General features: G+C 56.8%; 1 long non-coding RNA gene across 1 annotated transcript; it reads right to left on the bottom strand.

Moving 5' to 3' along the window:
* Window positions 1-4024: 4024 nt before the first annotated feature.
* LOC147576005 (uncharacterized) lies at window positions 4025-11528 on the bottom strand. The gene is made up of 3 exons (XR_015241661.1): window positions 11287-11528; window positions 8794-9076; window positions 4025-7843 (listed from the first exon to the last, which is right to left on the bottom strand). It is a non-coding gene; the product is annotated as an uncharacterized LOC147576005 (long non-coding RNA).
* Window positions 11529-20428: the final 8900 nt, after the last annotated feature.

Here is a 20428-nt window from a genome sequence, read left to right as displayed (position 1 = left end):
TGTTTCCTTCCTTCCCTCACTGCTGGAACGTCCAAAGCAAGTCCTAGACGTAGTGTCATGTCACCTGTAAATAAATACCTCAGTGTGTGTGGCTACTGGATACAAAATTTAAAAGAAAGAAAGAAAGAAAGAAAGAAAAGAAGAAAGGAAGAAAGAGAAGGAGCTGTTATCATAGCTATAAACGTAAACAATAATTCTTAATATCATCTAATGTTCAGTCTGTGCATCATCTCATTGAATCCTCAAAATAACTATTTGGAATTAAAAATATGATTGTTCCCACCTTTCAGATGAGAAAGGGAGTGAATGCGACATTGAGTGGCTTGTGCTCGGTCACCCAACCCGGCTCAGCCCCCACTCCTGGGGCCAGTGCTGGTGGGTGCCCGAGGGAGGCAACGCCCAGAGCCTGAGCCCTTGCTCTGTCATCCCTGGGCCCCTTGTCACCCAGCAGGCACCTGCTCGTGCAGGTCAGCCCCTGCCCAAGCCCATTTGACTCCCGGCGTTGCATCGACCTTGGCTTTCTCGCTGCATAAAAGGGCGGCCACAGAGCACCCACCTCCGACTCTCGTTCAGTTCTTTATGCCTTTGACAAATATTTATTCTGTGGCTGTCTTGCTCCAGTGCTGTTGGTGGTGCTTGGGATCCAGCGAGTCACAGACGAAAAGTCTTAGCCAACACGGACCTGACAGTGTATATGCTCTTGTTACTCAAAGTGCGGTCCAAGGACCGGCAGCTTCAGCATCCCCCAGGAGCCGAACAGAAATACACCTCTGTCCCGGTGCTGCTGAACTGGAGTCTGTATTTTAACAAGGTCCATAAGACTCGTTACTGTGCACGGAGAAGTTTGAGAAGCCTCGCATTGGGCCACCGTTCTTACTCCCGGCTACACATGAAAATCCTCTGGGGAGCTTTAAAAAATACCAGGCCTGGGACCCACCCAGAACCATTAAATCAGAACCGCTGGTGATGTTTACAAGTTCTCTGTGCAGATGGGATTGAACACACCAGCCCACGCTGATTGTTTGGAAAATAAATGAGCTCACTGTCTAGCAGAGTGCCTAGGACACAGTAGGTGCTAAACTAACGATCTGTTTCTCCCCTTGCCATCTCATCCTTTGTCCCTAGAACACCCTCCAACTCCTTTGGGTGGCTTATCACCTTTGCTGGTCCAAAGACATTCTTCGGCTTCGTGAGTTCCCGACCTGGGTGGTGCTTTTAGTTTGAGAACCCCAGAAATGTAAACTTGGGACCTTTTCATGGGAATCAGGCTGCAGGAAAGACACGAGCTTCTCCCCCTCATGACCTGGTTTGCTGAGCTGGGCTGAGAGCTGCAAACAAAAATAAATAAATAACCGAAGTCTCGGCCACATGTGCAAAGAGCTTTCTTTCACCACAGCTGAGTCCCAGTGCAGACGTGACCTCATCCCACTCCCCCGCCAGGTGACGCAGCTCCGGGCAGGTGCCACCAGCCTCTGTGGCTCACCAGGCAGAGGCACCCGTTTGAGTCACTGGGCATGCAGGAAAGGCGTCTGACCGTGGACACCGGCGCAGAGCAGCGGCTGGCCCCGCTGTCCTGAGTCACAGGAATATTGTCCTGGGGTGGTGGCCTTGGCAGAGTCTCAGGGTGGTGGGGGTGAGCTGGTGTAAGGTTCCTGCAGGCCGCCAGGACGCTGCTCATGGGGCGGTTTGCAGGCCTGTGAATGAGCCACAGCCCCGGGGGGAGGCTGGAGAAGGGTCAGAGGCCCTTCTCTGAGAGCCGCAGGGATCAGGCCTGCTGGAGAAGGGGAGGGAGGAAGAAGACAGGGGTAAGAGCTATGAGCTGTCTCCTGGGAGGCCAGCACTTCCTGCTGGATCTCCATCGCCCAGTCCACTGATTTGATAGAAAGCACAATTCCCGCACCAGCCAAATGGGGAGACTGAGGCCTAGACACGGAGAGACGCTGCCCAGGGCCATGCAGGCCGGTCTGGAGACACCAAGGCCTGCGCCCTCTCTAGATATGAGTGGACAAGCTTAGGGAGCGAGGACCCAAACGCTGCACGGGGCATGTCTGGGGATGCCGTGACATGTCCTCCTGACCCTGGACCTTGGCCGTTCCAGGCTGGGGAGAAATGAGGCCAGCAGGAAAAGCGTGGGAAGGAAACTCAGGCAAAGCTGGCTCTGGTCCTGCGTTTGGTGCTTACGGGGGACTCTGGGTGAGTCACCTCACCTCCCCGTGTCTCTGCTTTTCTCATCTATCCCATGGGGTACGACCTCCGACCTCACAGCGTGGCTTTGAGGAGTGACTGAATAAGAACGAGGGTTTGTGAAGAGCTGCCAGGGTTGCCACCCGGGCAACTGGTCGAAGGGTGGTAAATAGCATACACACGCGCCCTCCCTCCCCACAGCTGAGCCCACAGCAGACATCACCAATCGATCGCCGCACTTCCTCCCCCTGGATAGGAACCTGTCTCAGAGCTCCTCTCAGGCCAGAGTGCTCCAGGCAGCCGCTTCCAACCTAGCAGAGCTTGTAAGTGACATGAAATCTGTCTTCCGTCCTTACACGGTAGGCTGAGAAGCTGCTGTTCCAGAGTCCGGCACCTCCAGAAAAAGCCAGAGCTTGAGTGAAAAATGCAGCAGGAAATCAGGACGGGGGTGGGAGAGGCGATCCAGCTGGTGTAAAGGGCTCTTAGTACCAAATGGGCCGTGGGCAGTGTGTGCAGCACGTAAGAGCCCCTGGCAGTGGGCAGGGTGTGGAGAGCACAGTCACAGGGAGCGGACACCGGGAGAGGGGCCCCTCTGGGCTGAGCCACTGCCTTGGATCAGGGAACTGCCTCTGCATCTCATTCCACGGGCGTGAAGTCTCTGTGGGGTCTCCACTGTACATTGAGGGAAACTGAGGCTGGGAGAGGCTCCAGTCAAAAGTATATGAAGCTGATATGGGCACCCAAGTTTGCCAGTTGCAAAAGCCCGCCTTCTGTGTGCCGCCGTTCGGAACGTACGGCCTGTTTCCTTGGGCCACTGGCCACAGGACGGCCGTGCCTGGGGGAGACCTGTTCTGGCCTTGGCACTCGGGAGCAGGAAGGCTGGGTCCTGCCATGTGCAGCGTCCGAGGTAAGCAGACTGAGGCGGTCTGCCTGAAGTAATTTCTCTGCTTTTCCAGTCCCCGAGGCGTTTGAGTTTGTGAACCTCAGACCAGGGACGGAACACTGGGTGAGAATCCCTCTTGGCCACGCTCTTTTATGGTGTAACCCCAGGCAGCGCTGCCCTTTTCTGGGTCTCAGTTTACTCATTTATGACCGAGAGCCTTGGGACAAGTCTGCAATATGCCAGCACCGGACGCCCCCTCCCCACCCCCGCCGGGGGCCAGTTGAAAGGGCTGCGTCCCAGGCCGCTGGGTTAGAACCTGCACTGCCCCAGGGCCCAGGTGATCCACATGCTCATGGAGGGAGGAGAACCATCCGGCTTGCGAGTCCTAGGGTCCCCTGCACAGTCAACAACCGAGCATCCTGAAAGTCACACAGTCAGCACCTGAGGCCAGGCCGAAGCCCATAGGCTGAGCTGGGAGGGCCGGGCATGAAGGCCCTTGTCGGGATGGAAGGGAGAGCCCTTGTAAGTGTGGCTGTGTGCAGGCCCACAGTGGCCAGGAGAGCCCAGCCCGCCAGGCAGCCGCATGGAGCTCCCAGTCTGGGGCAGGAGGCCAGGCACAATGACACACAGATGCAACTGGGGACAGCCACCTGGGTGTGAGGAGGGAGGGGACAGAAGCTGCCGGAGGCCAGAGGAGGGTGTGGTCAGGGTGGGCCTGGGGCTGGAGGCTAAGCATTTCTCTCCACTGGGGTGCCGGTGAACCCAAGACCTGGTAGGGGGTATCTCAGGCCCCGTCGTGGAGCAGCGGGGGCCACAATTAAATTTAAGTGCTCATCCATTCCCCCCCCCCACAAGCACCAGCATTTTCCATCCCTTTTATGGATTTCTGAGGAATGATAAAATGCAGCTGTTTGGGCTCCTGAGCCAATGAAATAATGAAAGGTGGCCTGAGTCCCCTCCAGGGAAATCAGCCGCTTATTTATTCCTTTTGACTCGAAGACTTGTATCCATGTTTCATAATGAACCTGCCTCTCCATCGCCCCAACCCTCACCTCAAACCACTTGCCAGTGACTTCTTTGTAGATCTCTAAACACCTTCTGGTGATGTGATCTCGGTTGATATTTTGCTTCACTTTCCTCCTCTGAAAAAAACACGGGTTCCCTAACGCCTGTGCCGTGCAGGGCCCTTGGCACAGTTAGATGAGAAATTGTAGCCCCTGGCCTAGAAGAATGCCTGGCATACAGTCGGTGCTCAACGATGCCACTTGCCTGCCCATTTGCTGCCTTGTAGATCTCCTGGAGGGTGCGGGATTCACGTAAAGCAAGCTGCCTGCTGCTGTTCTCGTTCTAGCTACTTCCTTAACCACGAAAACAGCCTCGGCCTTTGTAGGCACGGATTGCCCCGATCCACGCGGTGGAGAGCCTCGCCGTAGCCTTGAGACAGGAAGGGCCAGCCTTTGCAATTCCAGCACACGGCTGACGCCCAGAGAGCCGGAAGGCCTCCCCAGGCCCACTCTGCAAGAGCAGATGTAGCGCAAGGACCAGGAAATAGGACTTTGCCGCCACCCCACTCACGCCCCGGGGAGAGCCTGGCTTCGGAACGCTTGCTCCGTTTCTTGCTCCGTTTCTGCCTCCTGAGCTGGCTGGACATCTTCGTTTCACCAGGGTCTACCCTTCAGTGTCAGAAAGTGACGAAGCCTTGAGCCCTCAGGAAGGCAGGAGGCACCTTTCCTTCTTCCTCCGTATTTCCTGACAGCCTGGCCGCCCACCCCGGGCCCCCTCGTAAGCCAGCGTGCACGGGGTGTGATGGGCTTTCTGTGTCCGCAGGTGTTTCAGCTTACCCAGAGACCATGTGGGGGGCCCGCTGCCAGGTGTGCTAGGGGACCTCTAACCCAGACAATCCTGGGGGCTCTGTTATTTGTCATCATCAACCGCTCAGGTCGACGGGCTATTGTTGAGTTTCCAGAACTACAGCTGCCATGAAGTGAGCCGGATTACATTCCTTCACCCGATATGCCCAAGTCCTGACACACCCAGTACCCGGGAAGGTGAACTGTTTCTTCATTTGGCAATCAGGCCTTTGCTGATGTAATTAAGGATCGGGACGAGAGAGGGTTCTGGATTGCGGGTGGGCCTCACAAGGAGACGGAGATCTGAGACACAGATACACACAGGGGAAAGCCGTGTGAAGGCAGAAGGGAGGACTGGAGGGATGTGTCTACGGGCCAGGGAACGCCAAGCATTGCCAGCAACCGCCAGAGGCCGGAAGAGGCCAGGAGGGATCCTCCCTGGGGCCTCGAGAGGGAGCAAGGCGGCACCAACACCCTGATGTCAGACCTCTGGCCTTCGGGACTGTTCTAAGCCACCCAACTTGTGGCATGTGTTACAACAGCCCTAGAAAACGAATACACCACATAAAGAATGAAACGTTTAGAATGGACTGTCCGTGTGCTTGAGATGTTTCCAGGACGGGTGACGAGGCCTCCAGCGGTCGGAAGCCCCTGAGGGGCTGTATGATGGCGGCTCTGGGGCCGAGAGGCCAGCAGGCAGCCATGGGCGACACTGTGGGGGGTGGCCTGTGCTTGGCTTCAAAGGCTGCTGAGCATCGGCGGGGTCCGGGGCACCCGGGCCGGTGGCGGGGTCTTCGCGTGCTGTGCCTGTGTGGGGTGTGCGACGCGTCAGAGCAGACGGCAGAGAGAGAAGCTGGCAGGGAATCATGGGAAATCGAGTCCCCCAGCTTCCTTACTGACCTTACGGGGCTTGGGGGCCCTCTGCTCATCCAGGGCAGGTATTGTGGAGATCCCTGTGTTCCAGGCAGTGGTGGGAAATATAGCCAAATCGTGCCCTGTCTCTTGCCGTCTACAGGGAGACAGGAGTCCAGGAGGTGGACAACCCCAGCCTGAGGGGCGAGGGTCACAGAAGCTCGTAGGAAAAAATACAAGGGGATCGGAGCAAGGAGCCTTCTCCCTGCCTGGGGAGTCCAGGGAGGCTTCCGGGCAGAAGGGGTGAGTGAGTGGCTCCAAGAAGTTCCTAAGGAGGAGTCCTTTGAGTAGGGAAGGCACGACATGCTCCCCAAAGCGTGATGTGGCCACATCAGACTGGAGGGTGGGGGACCAGGACAGAGCACCGAGCGGGAAGAGGCGAGGGCATGGTGGGGAGCAGGGGAGAGGGGACTCGGCTGGAGGAAGAAACAATGCTTTGTGACCAAATGGGAGGAAGGGAGAGGGCAGGGGGGTGGGGTGTGACTCGGGCTACTGAGCCAGAGGACTCACGGGCAGCGTGAGGGAACTGCTTCTCTGTGGTGGGGCTGAAGGCAGGGTTTGGCCTGCAAGGGCCCTTCCCTGACTGGGCAGAGGAACAGATACACCCCCCCGCCCCCCGCAACACACACATGAACTGTCTCCCGACTCTGTCTCCCCTACCCCTTACTCTTTCTTCTTTGTCTGTAGTCTGTTTCCTACCAATAGGGAACTAGCCCTAGGGCGGAGAAGGAGGGACAGGAGCCGAAGCCCGAGTCCCAGCGAGAGCCACACCTCTGCAAAGGCAAAGGGCAGAGATGGATGGCTGTATAGACAAGTGACAAGGACACACAGACAGCAGGGACTCACCCACTGACGTACCACGAATCGGAGAGACACAGAGACTCCAGTCACACCATGATGTAGACCCAGAAAGATACTCAGGTACACACACACACACACACACACACACACACACACACACACAAAGGCACACAGATGCCTAGCCAGATCGACACAGGCAGAGCCACGGAGACAAAGAGGCTTTGAGCGAGGCCAGCCCGCCTCCAGAACCCAGACATCCCAGCTTTGCAGTCCCCCTAGGAACCCTCTGAACCGCCAGGAGAAATTCCTGGGATATTAGCTAAATTTCAGACACAAACATTCCGGTCTCCCTCTCCAGATGTAATGCTCCTGAAAGCCTGCACAGCCCTCCCTCGGCTCGCCCCCACGGCCCCCGCTCCCTGACTCAGAGGAATGCTGCCTGTCGGCTCAAGGAAGGGGGTAGTTCAGGAGAGGTGGAAGGTCCACACCAGACAGGGAGCAGAAGGCCACACTGGTGGCGCTGTCTGTATACTGCGGTGGGGGGGAGGGGGAGATCGTGACAGATGAGGTGGTCAGGCAGAGCCTAGGGGCTCCCTTGTGGCAGGGTGGGGCTCCGCCCAAAGCTGGGGCTGACCAGGCCCCAGAGAGGTATGGAGAAGTCTCTAGACTGAAGTCAGAACTCTGACTTAGAGCTCAGCTCTACACCAGAAGGCTTGGCTCATCATGGGGGCGCCTTGCAAAGGTTTGGGTCTTGCTCATCTCCCCACAGACGCACTGGCCACTTCTCTGCTCCAGGAACATGCCAGGTCCTTCCCACCTCAGGGCCTTTGCACGCACTGGTCCCTTCACCTGGAGCTCTTCCTGTGACTCAGCCTCCATCTCGGCATAAATGCCACTTTCTCAGAGAGTCGTCCCTCTTACCGACGTAAGCCTCTTCTTACTTCCGTTTCAAACACCTGGTTCTTCTCCTTCATGGCCCTGATCTCAGTTTGTAGCTGTTGCTTTACCTGAATGGCTTCTATTCAAGCCCTCCCCTGGGCTAGATCGGAGGCCTCTCGAGGATGGACCTCATGTCTGTCAGAGCTTAATACAGAGCACGTGCTCAGCAAATACAGGTCCTGTCTCCCGGGCCAACCACGCCATTTGAAAAGCCTTCAGCCTCAGTCTCCGTATCTACAAAATGGGTTGAAGCTGCATTTCTCTCACAAGATTCCTGTGGGAAGAAAACGAGACGATGAATGCAAAAGCGCTTTGGCAAATGCCCCCTTGCCTCGAGTAAGGGCTGCATGGCCTTCCTTCTTACACCCCCCCCCCCACACCGCAACCCAGATCTAGACACAGACAGGCTCTGTAAACACGTATCGAGAAGTGCTTGCCTGCCTACGAAGTATGCTTTCAGAGGTGCTGTGAAGCATCCTAACTCTTTGCTGATGCCTGGAATCCACGGTTCTTATCACAGATCCGTGTCAACTCAGAACCCATGAGAATCATCCATCACTCACCATCAAAGTAGAGAGGTGTACAGGCAGCCCTTTCCCAGAGACACAAACAGCCTGGGAATCTGGGTGCTCTGCATCCAAATCAGCCTCACCACCGTGTGCCCCAGCAACTGGGACACCAGGGGCACAGCAGGGCACCAGCTCTGCGGGACATCCCAGGACAAGCCAGATTTCCCACTCTCTACCTACCAAGCCACTCCATCTGGTTCTTCCGTCCTGGTTTCCCGCAAGGATGGCAGCCAACAGCTTTGCCTCCTGCGAGGTGGCTGACCGTGGACAAGTCGTATGACATCTCTGAGCTCCAGCTGTCCCGTGTCCCCTCCCCCCTGCAACCCCAACCGGCTTAGGGTTTCGCCGTGAAAAAAAAGTGGCTCAGCATATGCACAGGTCCCCGACAGTGCTCCTGGCACACAGTAGTCACTCAGGAACTTGCAACTGCAAGTTGCAAATGACGATGATGATGTTGGTGTTGGCGGTGAAGTCAGAGTCCCCAGATGAGGACGGCACGTGACTCTGTTGCCCTCAGCGGAAGCTGCTGGGTCTGAGATATGGGTCTGCCTGCCTCCCACCCAGACAATGCCTGCTTTGCAAGAGGCAGCTCGTTATGCCGGAGATATATGTCCTGTCGTAAAGTGTTTAATATTTTAGCTCCTAATTGCGTTACCAGAGACAGACAGCCGTTTATCCTCATCATTCTCCCATCGCGATCTTCGGCAGGACCCGCTGGGCCTCTCCAGGTGTTTCCTTGCCCCCTCTTCTGAGAATCTGGGGCGGCTCTATGGGCACCCGCAGGCTATTCAGTGTGGTCAGCGGTGAGTGGTGCCAGCAGGAGGGGCCTGGCTCGGCACCGTGGGGGGTTCAAGATGACCCTCCCCTCCTCCTCTCCGCCTGCAGCCCTCCTGTTTGTGAAGCACCGTGCCAGCCGTCCTCACCTTCTCACAGCAGTCCTGCAAGACAAGAACTGTTATCGTTGATCCCAAGATACAGAGGAGGAAACCGAGGCGAGGAGAGGTCGTGAATTTCATTCATTCATTCATTCGTTCATTCATTCCCTCGGCCATCCTTTTTTGGTAGGAGCAGCACAGGGAAGGTTCCAGGGACGTTGGAATGAACAACACAGCCCCACTCCCAGGGACCCACAGCCTTTTCTCAATGGAAAGCGGCAAAACCTCAATAATACAGCTGCCCTTGGCAAGTCTCTGCACCCCCTCCCCCAGGTAGTGCTTACAGCCAACAAAGCTCTCGTTCTAAAACAGACCCGAACCCTAGGTCCAGAGCCCTTAGATGAAGTACTCTCAGTTTAAGGCCCCAGAAGCTTTCTGTTCAGACTCTTGTCTGACCCAGCCCCCACCCCTATCCCTCACCACGCGCGGCCCCGTGGAACCTCATGCTTACCACTGGCCCCAGACACATGTGACAGCCCCGCTCACTGTCCACCTGGTGGCCGTTCCTCCCCCTTCCAGCGGCCCGTCTTCCCTGCTCCTGGAGCCCTGATGCTGGCATGTAAACTGATCACGGGAATCCTAATCCCCTTCCCCAGACACTTCCCCGGTCTCCCTCACAACCGGGGTGACCAGTCCATGACAAAGTGGGTGAGAACAGGGGATTGTTCCGGACTGAATGTTTGCTCCCCGCTCATTCATATGTTGAATCCTAACCTCCAAGGTGATGGAGTTAGGAGGTAGGGCCTCTGGGGGATGATTAGGTCACGAGGGCTCACCTGGGGATGGAATCAGGGCCCTTATACAAGAGACCCCAGAGAGCTCTCCCTCCCTCTGTCTGCCACGTGAGACTACGAGAAGCTGACAGCCTCCAACTGCCTCCCGCCGGAACCCAATCTTGCTGGCACCCTGTCCTCAGACTTCCATCCCCCAGAGCTGTGAGAAATGGATGCCCACAGTCCTCGGCCACACCGTCACTGCTACTTTGTGAGAGCAGCCCGGACAGACGAAGCTTGGAGGGCCTGCAGGGGAGCTTCGGGACAGAAAGTAAATAGAAGGGGGATTCTCTGGAGTCTGGCCGTCCCCTTCCTCCTGCCTTGAGCATCTTTGTGGGCAGGTGAGGTATCTGGCAGGGTAGCAGCCACGTTTGGATCATGTGAGAGAACACGTGAAGGGCAAAAAGCCTGGACACGGAGAAAGGCTGGGAAATGTGGGTCAGGCCTGGGTCCCTGCCAAGGGCACGGCTGGGGCTCTGTATGACGACCCTGGGGCCGTGCTGCTGTGCTGTGCTCTTCTTGGGAAGAGACGACAGACACCCCTGCCCACTGATACCACTACCCTCTGGGACCTGCTTGCTCCTACTGGAGGTGTTCTGACAGACCTCTTCCGAGCTGGCCTCTTCCTGGATCCCTGCCTGGATCGCCCATTCCCTGTGCTTTTGTTTTGACCACGGTTTCTTTCCTTTTTCCGCACATGGTTCATACCCCTTTCACGCTGCCTTCACACACTGATTTAGGACCATTTCTTTTCCTCATGGGTCTGGGGACACCTCATCGGTCTGTGGACACCCTGGGAGATCCCAGCCCAAGAAGGTATTCAGTCAAAGCTTAAGTGACGAGGACCCGCTACAGGGTCCTGTGTCACTGAATTCTCCCAGAGACCTTGGGGACCCACATTGATGCTCACCTCCATTTGCAGGTGAGGAAACTGAGGGCAGAGAGGGGCAGAGATACCTCGGAGTGAGCTCTGGGCATGCTAGAGGGAAGCCGTTGTCCACAGCGTCTATGGGTCTCCCCCGCCGGCCGCCCTGCCTGGACCACGGCCCCCGTGAGCCATCTTCCTGCCGCGGCGGGCACCGCCCGCATCACAGGGCGGTGGGTGGCACAGCCAGGTGCCGGGCCCCGGGGCGGAGAACAGACCTCACTTGTCCTGGCATAGCCGCCGGGGAAGGGTTCAGGGGCCATTCTCTGTAGGCAGCTGGGGCTGGGGCCCATCAAAAAATAAGACCCGAGCCGGGCCTGCCGGGGGATGAAGTCATGTGGAAAAACACTCAAGTCAGAACAAAACTGTCTTTCTGCAAATGACTTCATCACGTCGCCAGAAGGCTCGGATCACTCCACCTCTCACCTCTTCCAGCCCGCCCACGGGAGCGGGGAAGACCAGTTCCTCGGGTCCTGTTACATCACTTAGCGAAAGTAAATGCTGCAGAGACTCACCCAGGAGGTGCCGGGGAGCTGACGCGTCCCGTCTTCCTCCACAGCCGGGGCTTCCTCTGACCCGGCAGGCTGGGAAGGCTTTGCGGGCAGGCCAGAGCCTCTCTGCCTCTGTGCTCCCCGTGCTCAGCTCAGAGCCCAGCAAACATAACACAACGTAACACCCACTTCCTGCATGCATGTGTCCCCGCATTCTACAAATACTAACCCAACAGCTCTTCTCCCTCTGCAGGCATCGTGCTGGCACTGGGATTGTGCTTGCAGAAAGAGGAAAGGAGGCGGGAAGGAAGGAAGGAGAGGAGGAGGGAAGGAGCGAGCTCCGCACAGGAGCGATAGAGCCCAATGGAGCAGGACAGTCCCTGAGAGAGGTGTAAGACGGGCTGGGTACTGTTTCTCATTCCAGCAACGCATTTCTGTTCAGCGGGGTTTTCTCGGGCACAGTCCCCATTCCTGGAAGCTTGGTGGCACCTGGGGATCTAGGCAAGCCATGCCGGCACAGGGGTGCTGGTGATCTCGCACAGGACGTGGATGATGTCAGCGACTCGAGTTATGTGCCGTAACGGACAAGGTCATGTGGGGCACGCTGGAGAAAGTGTGGGGGAGGGGGGCTGGCCAAGGAGGAGCTCTTTGGAGGATGAACACACCAGGCTGTTGAGAAGGGGTGGAAGGACAGCCGATTCTCCATGTTGGAGCACAGGTGCACAAAGTACGTGACAATAGGTGGTGCTGGTGAGGCGGGCTGGGAGCCAGGCTACGGGTGGAGTGGGTTTCCCTGGGAAGGGAACGAGGGGCCATCGAAGGGCTGGAGAGTAGAGGGTCCAGTTTATGTGTGCATTTCAGAAATGCCGCTCTGGACTGGAGGCAGGAGGGGTGTGCCAGAGAGAGCTACCAGGAGGCCCCTGGAGTGCTTCCGGGCGGTCCCACAGGGGACGCCAGCTGGAGGAGAGAGGTGGCAACAGGTTTGGGAAGAGGGGGCAAGAGAGATAGAGATGCCCACTGTTCAAGGGTCTTGGAGACCACCCGGATGGGGGAAGAGTGGAGGCTACGGATGTTCTGGTCTCTTAGGCTATCAGTTAAAATCTGCATTCTAGGGGCATCTGGGCGACTCAATCGGTTAAGCGTCTGATTCTTGATTTCAGCTCAGGTCACAATCTCACAGTTCATGAGTTTGGGCCCCACATTGGGTTCTCTGCTGACAGTGCAGAGCCTGCTTGGGATTCTCTGTCTCCCCCTCTCCCTCTCTCCAATAAATAAATAAACATTAAAATTTTTTTTTTTTTCATTCTAATGTTATGGCAGAGAAACTCAAAACAACAGCTAGGCAGTCCCAGGCTGGTGTGCTGGCTTCACAATTGTCAGAGATCCAGTCCCCTTCCATCTTGTTGCTCGGCCATCTTCAGGCCCCAGCCTTGATCACGTGGCCCAGAATTGCTGCTCTGAATCCCGCAATCACAACTGCGTCCAGTGGTATGGGGGAAACAAGGAAGTGAGGTGCACTCACTCTTTCCAGAGATAGGACTCAGAAATCTGCTCACATTCCATCGGCTGAACTTAGAGGCAAGATCATACACGGCTGTAAGGGACACTGAAAGTTGCTGGCTGCCACGTGCTCCCCTCAAAAACCCTTCTTTTGTTGGGGTGCTCCTGGGTGGCTTAATTGGTTAAGCGATCGACTTCGGCTCGGGTCATGATCTCACGGTTCGTGAGTTCGGGACCCGCGTCGGGCTCTGTGCTGACAGCTCAGAGCCCGGAGCCTGCTTCGGATTCTGTGTCTCCCTCTCTCTCTGCCTCTCAAAAATAAATAAACACTGAAAAAACGAAAACAAAACAAAACAAAACAAACCCTCCTTTGCGGAAGAAGGAGACTATGTATCCATGAAGGGACAATGGATAATGTTGTGTATGCTCTTTGACTCTCTGAGTTTGATATTTCATATTTGCCAAATCCATTCTGTGAAGAGTCCCACTTATTCCTAACCAAATAGATGTTAAATATGATCAACTCTCTGCCAACGGCGTGCTGTGTTTTCCTGGACAAGTCGAGTCCTCTTACTTGGCTCTGGTCTCTCCAACCATTGAAGGAGATACTGGAAAATATTCCTCACAGGAACCCGATAGGGCTAGCCGAGTGGGCTTTAGTGGTCTCCGAATCCTGTATATTTTCATGCTTGATTTGGGGCACACGTTTTTCTTGGGAGAGCATCTATGGCTTTCAACAGATTGATGAAGGGGGTTGTGACCCTAAAAAGTTGAGAAACAGACTCAAAGAACTACCGAGGGCCCTCCACACCCGTATCGTCTGGCTCCTTTGTCCAGGGAAAAGCAAAAGGCAATTGAGGGACTCCGGGGAGGTTGGAGAGTGGGCTCCAGCCCCATCCGGGCAGTGCGGGCATAGGTGTGGGTGTGGTCCACCACCCCCAGGGCTTCCCCTCCAGTCCTTGTCCTGGCTGCGCTGGGATTTGGCTGGGTGCGCCTGGCACACGCCGCCTAACGCCTCCCACGCGGTCCCCAAAGCTCCCAGCCAGGAGCCAGTTAGGATTTCAGAGGCACAAGTGAGCTGCTGTGTTTGGCCTGCCAGGTGAAAAGAACAGAGCCCGCATTAACGAGACGTTCCTCTCCTGGTATCGCCTTTCCCTTCTCAGGCGGTGTCTCGGACCGGCAGCAGACCTGTCTCTCCGGAGCCAGGGATTTGATATTGTCGTGAATGGAGGTTTTCATCCCCCACCAGGCGTCTGCCCTCCATGGCGCCTGCCGCTGGTGCCAGGCTTGGCATGTGAGCCCCAGCCGCGGCAGCCGTGGGTGGACGGGAGGAACTGGGCTCTGAGGGTCCCCACCCACTCAGGCCTGGGGCAGGGCGAAGAGGCATCCGCCCCACCCCACCCCCACCCCCAGGGGAAGGAGCGAGGAGATGGGCGCGGTCCCTGCTGGGCGCGATGGGCCCCGACGTACTGCCCGGACGGTGGGAATCTCTCGACAGCCTTCTGCTGAGCCAGACTCGTAACAGCAGAACCACCATCCATCGTCGGAATGGAGAATAAGGTCAGAAAGAAGGATTTTATCACAGGGGAAGGGGAGAAGGGAGAGGCATCGTGGCACCAAAAACACTTAGAGCAGGGAGGGATGGGCACCTCGGAACACGCGAAGGCGGGGAAGGGGAGGGGGCGGACGGTGGAGGGGCCGCCCCTGGGCACCACCAGGGAGATGGCTCAGGAAGAAACGAACTGGGGGGGAAGCTCAGGCCCGGGCTGCAGCGGAAGCCCCAGCTCGGGGTTCTGGCAGCTGGAACGTGGCACCTTCACCACAGGAGAGCTGGACCGGTAGGAGAGGTCAGGGCCGGGTGACAGGGTGTGCTCCTGCGGTGGCCGGGGAGCTGGAGACGGGCCTGACGTCCTGACGGAGCCGGTCTGCCCTGCTCGTCTGTCTGCAGGCCCTCGGGCCTCTTCACTCAACGCAGGTGGGGGACTTCGTGGGCGCAGCCTTTGACTGTAGGTGTGGGACCAAGGAAGGTGGCCAAAGGAAAACAAAGGGCAAGGAGGGAAGGGCTATGCTTTCAAAGAATTGCACACAGAGGCCTGCCCCTGGCTGCAAAGCCCCCGCCTGTCTGTCTGTTCTCTGGTCGAGGCCCGGGAAGTCAGGGCAAGTCTTAGAGACACCGCTGCACTGGGGACAGCTCAACAGCACGGTGGTTTGTCAAGCATCCATGCGGTGCTGGGTCCTGGAACGGGTGTGGTGGAGACAGAGACAGGACAGAATGAAACAACCCTCCCCCGGCCCTGAGAGAACTCACAGTCTGGTCAGGGTGGGGTCTGTATCTAAGAGTTTCCTGGAAGTCGGGCTCTCTGCTCCCTTCCGGAGGCCTGACGGGCATGTCTCGAAGACTGTCCTCGCGGCATTCCTGGGAGGGAGGCAGAATCCCTCACTGCGGGGAACAGAGGCTCAGAGACACTAAGCAACCTGTCTGGGACTACACAGCTGGGAGGCGTGCGAGTGAATTTTATCTACCGTTCCAACTGAACACAAAGCCGGCGGGCAGACCTGCGCTCTTCCCCGTGGGAGGTGGTCCAAGGATATGGGAAGTGGCTTGAAACACCGGAGGTTGGAGCTGGTCACAGACCTTCCAGTGGATGTTTGCCGAAGTGCACGTCACCCAGTAATTCCCAGTGGGGGAGACAGAGGGAGGAGAGGAACTCCTAAACTCAAAGGCCACCCCACCCGCTGGACAAGGTACTGGGCTCTGAGGAGCGTCTGGGGGTGAAGAGATCAGTCCCTGTCCTCTGGGAACTCACGGAACAGTAGGAAAGAGACGGCAAGTGTGTTTAGACCACAGGCACCGAGCCAGACACATCTCTGTCCCTTCTGAGCAGCGTGACCTAAGGTGAGGACCGGAACGTCTCAGAACCTCAGCTTTCTTCTCTCTAGAACACAGACAGGAGTACCTGATTTATTGCACGGTTGTGGCGATTACATCAAATGGTGTGTGCTAAGCACAGGGCTCCACACAAAGGAGGAGCTCACTCGTAATTACAGTTATGGTTCTTATCACCATCCCTGACAGAGCTGAACAACAATGAGGAGCAGTTAAGTTGAGGAACCCCAGGAGAGACCCAGATGAAGCGTGCCCGGGATTCGCAGGGCGGGGAGAGGGCAGGGGAGGTGGGAAAGATGCACGAAGGCTTCCCGTTTGGTTCTTGCTATCGTGTTGACTTTTAGAATCCTCTTCTCTGAAGCCTCTTCCGTCTCACTCGTGCTGAGTCTCCGGGACAGGGAGTCAGCACCCAGCGACTCTCCGTGCGATGGCTGGATCGCTGTGCCGTGCGTCTGGCTGCAGAGTTTCGGAAGCCTCCAGCCAGGCCGCCTCCCTGCCCCTTCCCAGGAGCGCCGGCTCAGAGAGGTTCTGCGGGGCAGTCACAGCCCATGATGGCCGGGCAGCCCCGGCCTCACACGACCCAGCCCCGGCTCCCGGCGCGGGGTGCGGGGGCGTCCCGGCTCCTGAGCTTTGTGGAGAGGGCAACCCGCAGAGCCCCTGCCACTGCCTGAGTTGGCAGGGAAGATGGAGAGAGCAACAGAGGTGAGTCCAGAGGCCCAGATTAGCGCCTGCCACCTGCAGATGGCCAGGCTATCCCCCACCCCCCCCAGGGTGTGGCTGAGCCCTTTGCCCCTGGCCTTTCCAGGGTCTGCAGCGGAGGGCGCTAGTTTGCCCCTAGGGCAGCCAATCCTCCACCAGTGAAGTGAGAGTTGGCCGAACCTCAGTTCCTCGGTGGGCTGGTGCCCAGCCCTCGGTGGGCAGACAGACTGCGGCGGCGTGAGCCGCAGACAAAACCTGTTCATCAATGCATTGTTCACCGGCTCCTGTTGACTCAATGGGTTGTTTCCTGGGCTCCCCACAGTGCTCCAGGACTGGGATCATCTTCCAGATAAGCTACTTGCTCCCAGGTCCTTGTCTGGGGGTCTACTTCTTGGGAGCACGTGGCTGAAACCACCCCCAGGCTGAGCGCGGGGGGGGGGGGGGGGGGGGGGGGGCAAGGCTGGGGTAATGCTGTCTCCGTGCACTGTGGTTTCCAGCACGGCTGGCCTTCCCCCGACTTGTTGCCTCACCCGCATTCCCAGAGCGTGGGGCGAAGTCAGACCCCTCTGCTTGCCGTTCTGGGTGACACCGTGACCTTCTGTTGCCCCACATCTTCCTCGATGGCAGGAGGAGGCATTTGGGGGATTGGAACGAAACACCTTTGGGCTGGCTCCAGGAGGAGCCCCTCGAGCCTCCCGTGAAATGGGTGTGCCCGCTGTCCGGTCAGAGGGAGCGCTGTCAGGGGACGCAGCGGAGAAAGGCTGAGTCATCGGTTCCTCGTGACACTAACGAGCAGCCTCTGCGGGGCCTCCCGGGGCCTCGTCGCAGGGGTGCGTTACTTTCTGGGGCTCCAGCATCAGAGCTTCGGTCTCTGCCTCCCCGGAGCGCGTCACGCTCCGGCTTCCCACGGCAAGGCTGCCCAGCGCCGTGGCAAAAGCGAGGTAGTAATGTCCATCTGCCGAGGCTAGAAGACGGAAGTTACGGGGCCCTCCGGGACAAGCGGAGCCCTGAACTGAAGACACGCGCGGACCCAGCCGGGCAAAAGCACTTGCCCGACCGGCAGACGTTTCCGGCACACCTAGGAGCAACGCGGCCTCACACGTACACAAAAGCACACGCCTCAATACGCGCACGTACGCACACGTGCCCCCACCAACCACCCAGGCGGCTCGCAAGCCTGTGCTAAGGCCGTGTCCATGTGATGATGGGAGCACACACGCGTGTGCTGCACGTCCCGATGAACACCCACTGTATGCGGGCACCCGCACGTGTTTCGAGTCCCCTACCATGGTAATGAAAAGGGACATCTTCTTAGCTGGTGCACTAGGGGCAGAAGAGCCTATCCCCCAGCCTTGACTCTTGAACGACAGTTGCCCGTCTGGCTGTCCCGAGGACGCTCGGCTCTGTGAGGCAGAGAACCAACGCGGTGCTGGGGCAAGTGTGACTCAGGGGTGAGTTACACAACGCCATCCTGCCTGTCTCCTTCTGCCCGGGAGGGGGAGGACGAGGAAAGCCCGCAAATGTGGAAGCCAGAAGGGTTGTCACTCTTCCGGAAGCTTCCATCTTATCACGTCGCTTGTCCAGGCTAGTGGAGGCCGAGGCTCCCTGCGGGGAGCATCAACAGCCACTGCACTGTCACAGACACGACTGTGTGCTCGGTGACAGGAGCACCTTCCGTCAGGGGGGCGGCCACGGAGTGTCACCTTCCACTGACCCGCTGCTGCCCGGCTGGCCCGCTGCCCAGGGCTTCAGCATACCTCGTGAAGAGAGCAGGTTGGCCCCTGGGCTTGTAAGGTGGGCACGTATGTTGGCCTATGTCTGCAAAGGTAATCCTGCCTTCGGATTGTTCTACAAGCTCTGACTTAGCAGCTCACAATTAGAGGAACGATGGCAGACATAAGGTTTTTGAAACCACTCCAGTTCATAGACCTCCCGAGGGAATGACAACATCCCAGTTCCCTGGGATGCCGTGTCTTTCCGGAGATCTATTCTGCAAACATCCACCGAGACCTAGGGCCTGGGGTGACACAGCTGGCTGCCCTCAGGAACTCACGATCCACGAGGCAAGTAGACAAGGGCCAAGAGACTATTGCGACTTTCTCTTGGAGGAGGTGACTCTAACTGAGTCTGGAAGGTTAAGAAGTTGGGGCCAAGAGAGAGGTATGTGTGTGAGTGGGTGGGAGGAGGGGGAGGTGTGTGGGATGGAAGGACAGAGAGGAGCGAGAATTCAATTCTGAGGAGAAAAGCAGCCTTCACCAAAAAAAGTTTTCTACACAGGCAATTGCAGACCAGGGGCTGGGAAAGTACAACTCACCGGGCCAATCCGGTGCATTTCCTGTTTTTGTAAATAAAGCTTTATTGGCACGCAGCCACGGCCGTTCACCTATGTATCACCTGTGGCTGCCTTTGAGCTACAGTGGCAGAGTTGAGTAGTCACAGCATGACCTCTGAACCCTAAACTATTTACTATCTGACCCTTTCTAAAAAAAATCACCACCTCCTGTTCCAGATCTGTCCATTAATTCTGGAACCCATGGTAGAATTCTTTTTTTTTAATTAAATTTTTTAAATGTTTATTTATTTTTTTAGAGAGGGACAGAATGAGAGCAGGGGAGGGACAGAGAGAGAGGGAGACAGAATCCGAAGCAGGCTCCAGGCTCTGAGCTGTCAGCACAGAGCCCGACGTGGGGCTGGAACTCATGAAGTGAGAGATCACGAGCTGAGCCGAAGTCGGACGCTTAACGGATGGAGCCACCATTGTAGAATGCTTGAAACCAACCACATCTAGAACCCACAGCATTAGAGTCCAGTGTGGTGTTCCAGAACTCCTGTAAGAGTGACGTTTGTATAGGATCTACAAGTTTACAGTGAGCTTTTGCATCAATTACCCTATTTAATCCTTCAACAAGCCTGTGTGAGGTTAAGGGTAATTTTATCCCAATTTTGCAGATGAAAAAACTAAGACAAAGGGAAACGAAAAGACTTGCTAAAGACCACATGGCTGGGAGACGCCGAGTCCCAGGCAGCCTGGTTCCAACATTCCATGTTCTTTCCACCACATTGACCTGCAGGGGCTTCTCTGACACAACATGCCGCCCCTGAGCTGCCCTCCCTGCCAGTCCATTTCCCTCCTGTCCCGCCGAACATCCCTGCTGCCACCGGGGACGCCTTTTGTGCATTGTGCTCTCTTCGTGGGAGAGAGGGTTGGGAAGAGAATCGAATTTCCTTTCCGTATCTGTTTGCCGCTTCCCGGTGCACCCTGGGATGTTAACGAACAGTGACAGATGAGCCTCAATTGACCGGCGTGTGTGGAGAACCACTGGACCAGGTAATTCCCATCCACCTCCTCAGAACTCCATCCAGGAGGGGGCCCGGGGCGGCAGGGGTGGCCCTGCCCCTGGGGCCCGGTGGGTGCTGAGCTGTGAGGGACCCGGCTGTGCTCCCAGGAGGGGTGGGCACCCTGGGCGACCCCCTCAGAGCACAGGGCTTGCAGTGCCCTTGCTCATTTGTTTCCACGGGAGCTGCTCTTAATGAAATTACATTCCATTTATTAGGTACAAGGACCTACAATGTGGCTGTGTTGTATCAGGCGAATTCTGAAGACCCACCCTTACCACACACACATGCACACACACGCACACACACACACACACACACACACACACACACAGGTTCCCTGCAGCTCCGTGCTGCAGCTGACTGGAGCCCTTGCATGCTGTGGGTAACACATTTAGCTCGATAAAATATAATATACGACGGGATCATATTTAACAAGGAAAACAGGGCCCGAATGGACAGAGGAGCAGTGTGGCTGGGTTGCCATGGAAACCTCTGGTTCGGAATTTCCTGACTCCTAAGAGATTACATTTTCAACCTTAATGCTGTATTAACATAAGCTTTGGCACTTAATGTCTCTGTTTTTCACCTCCCCTCTCTCCCTTGCTCACAGGCAAAAAAAAAAAAAAAAAAAAAAAAAAAAGCTTCCAGGATGAGCCAGGGAGGAGGAGGGGAGAGGCTTCACTTCAGGAAAGCTCGAACAGGCTCCAGTCCAGAGCTGCCACCGCACCCGGACGAGGCGCT

This window comes from Puma concolor, chromosome D2 (assembly GCF_028749965.1).
Source record: "Puma concolor isolate L17-30 chromosome D2, mPumCon1.1.hap2, whole genome shotgun sequence".
Lineage (NCBI taxonomy): Eukaryota > Metazoa > Chordata > Mammalia > Carnivora > Felidae > Puma > Puma concolor.
This window is presented reverse-complemented; position numbering and strand designations above follow the sequence as displayed.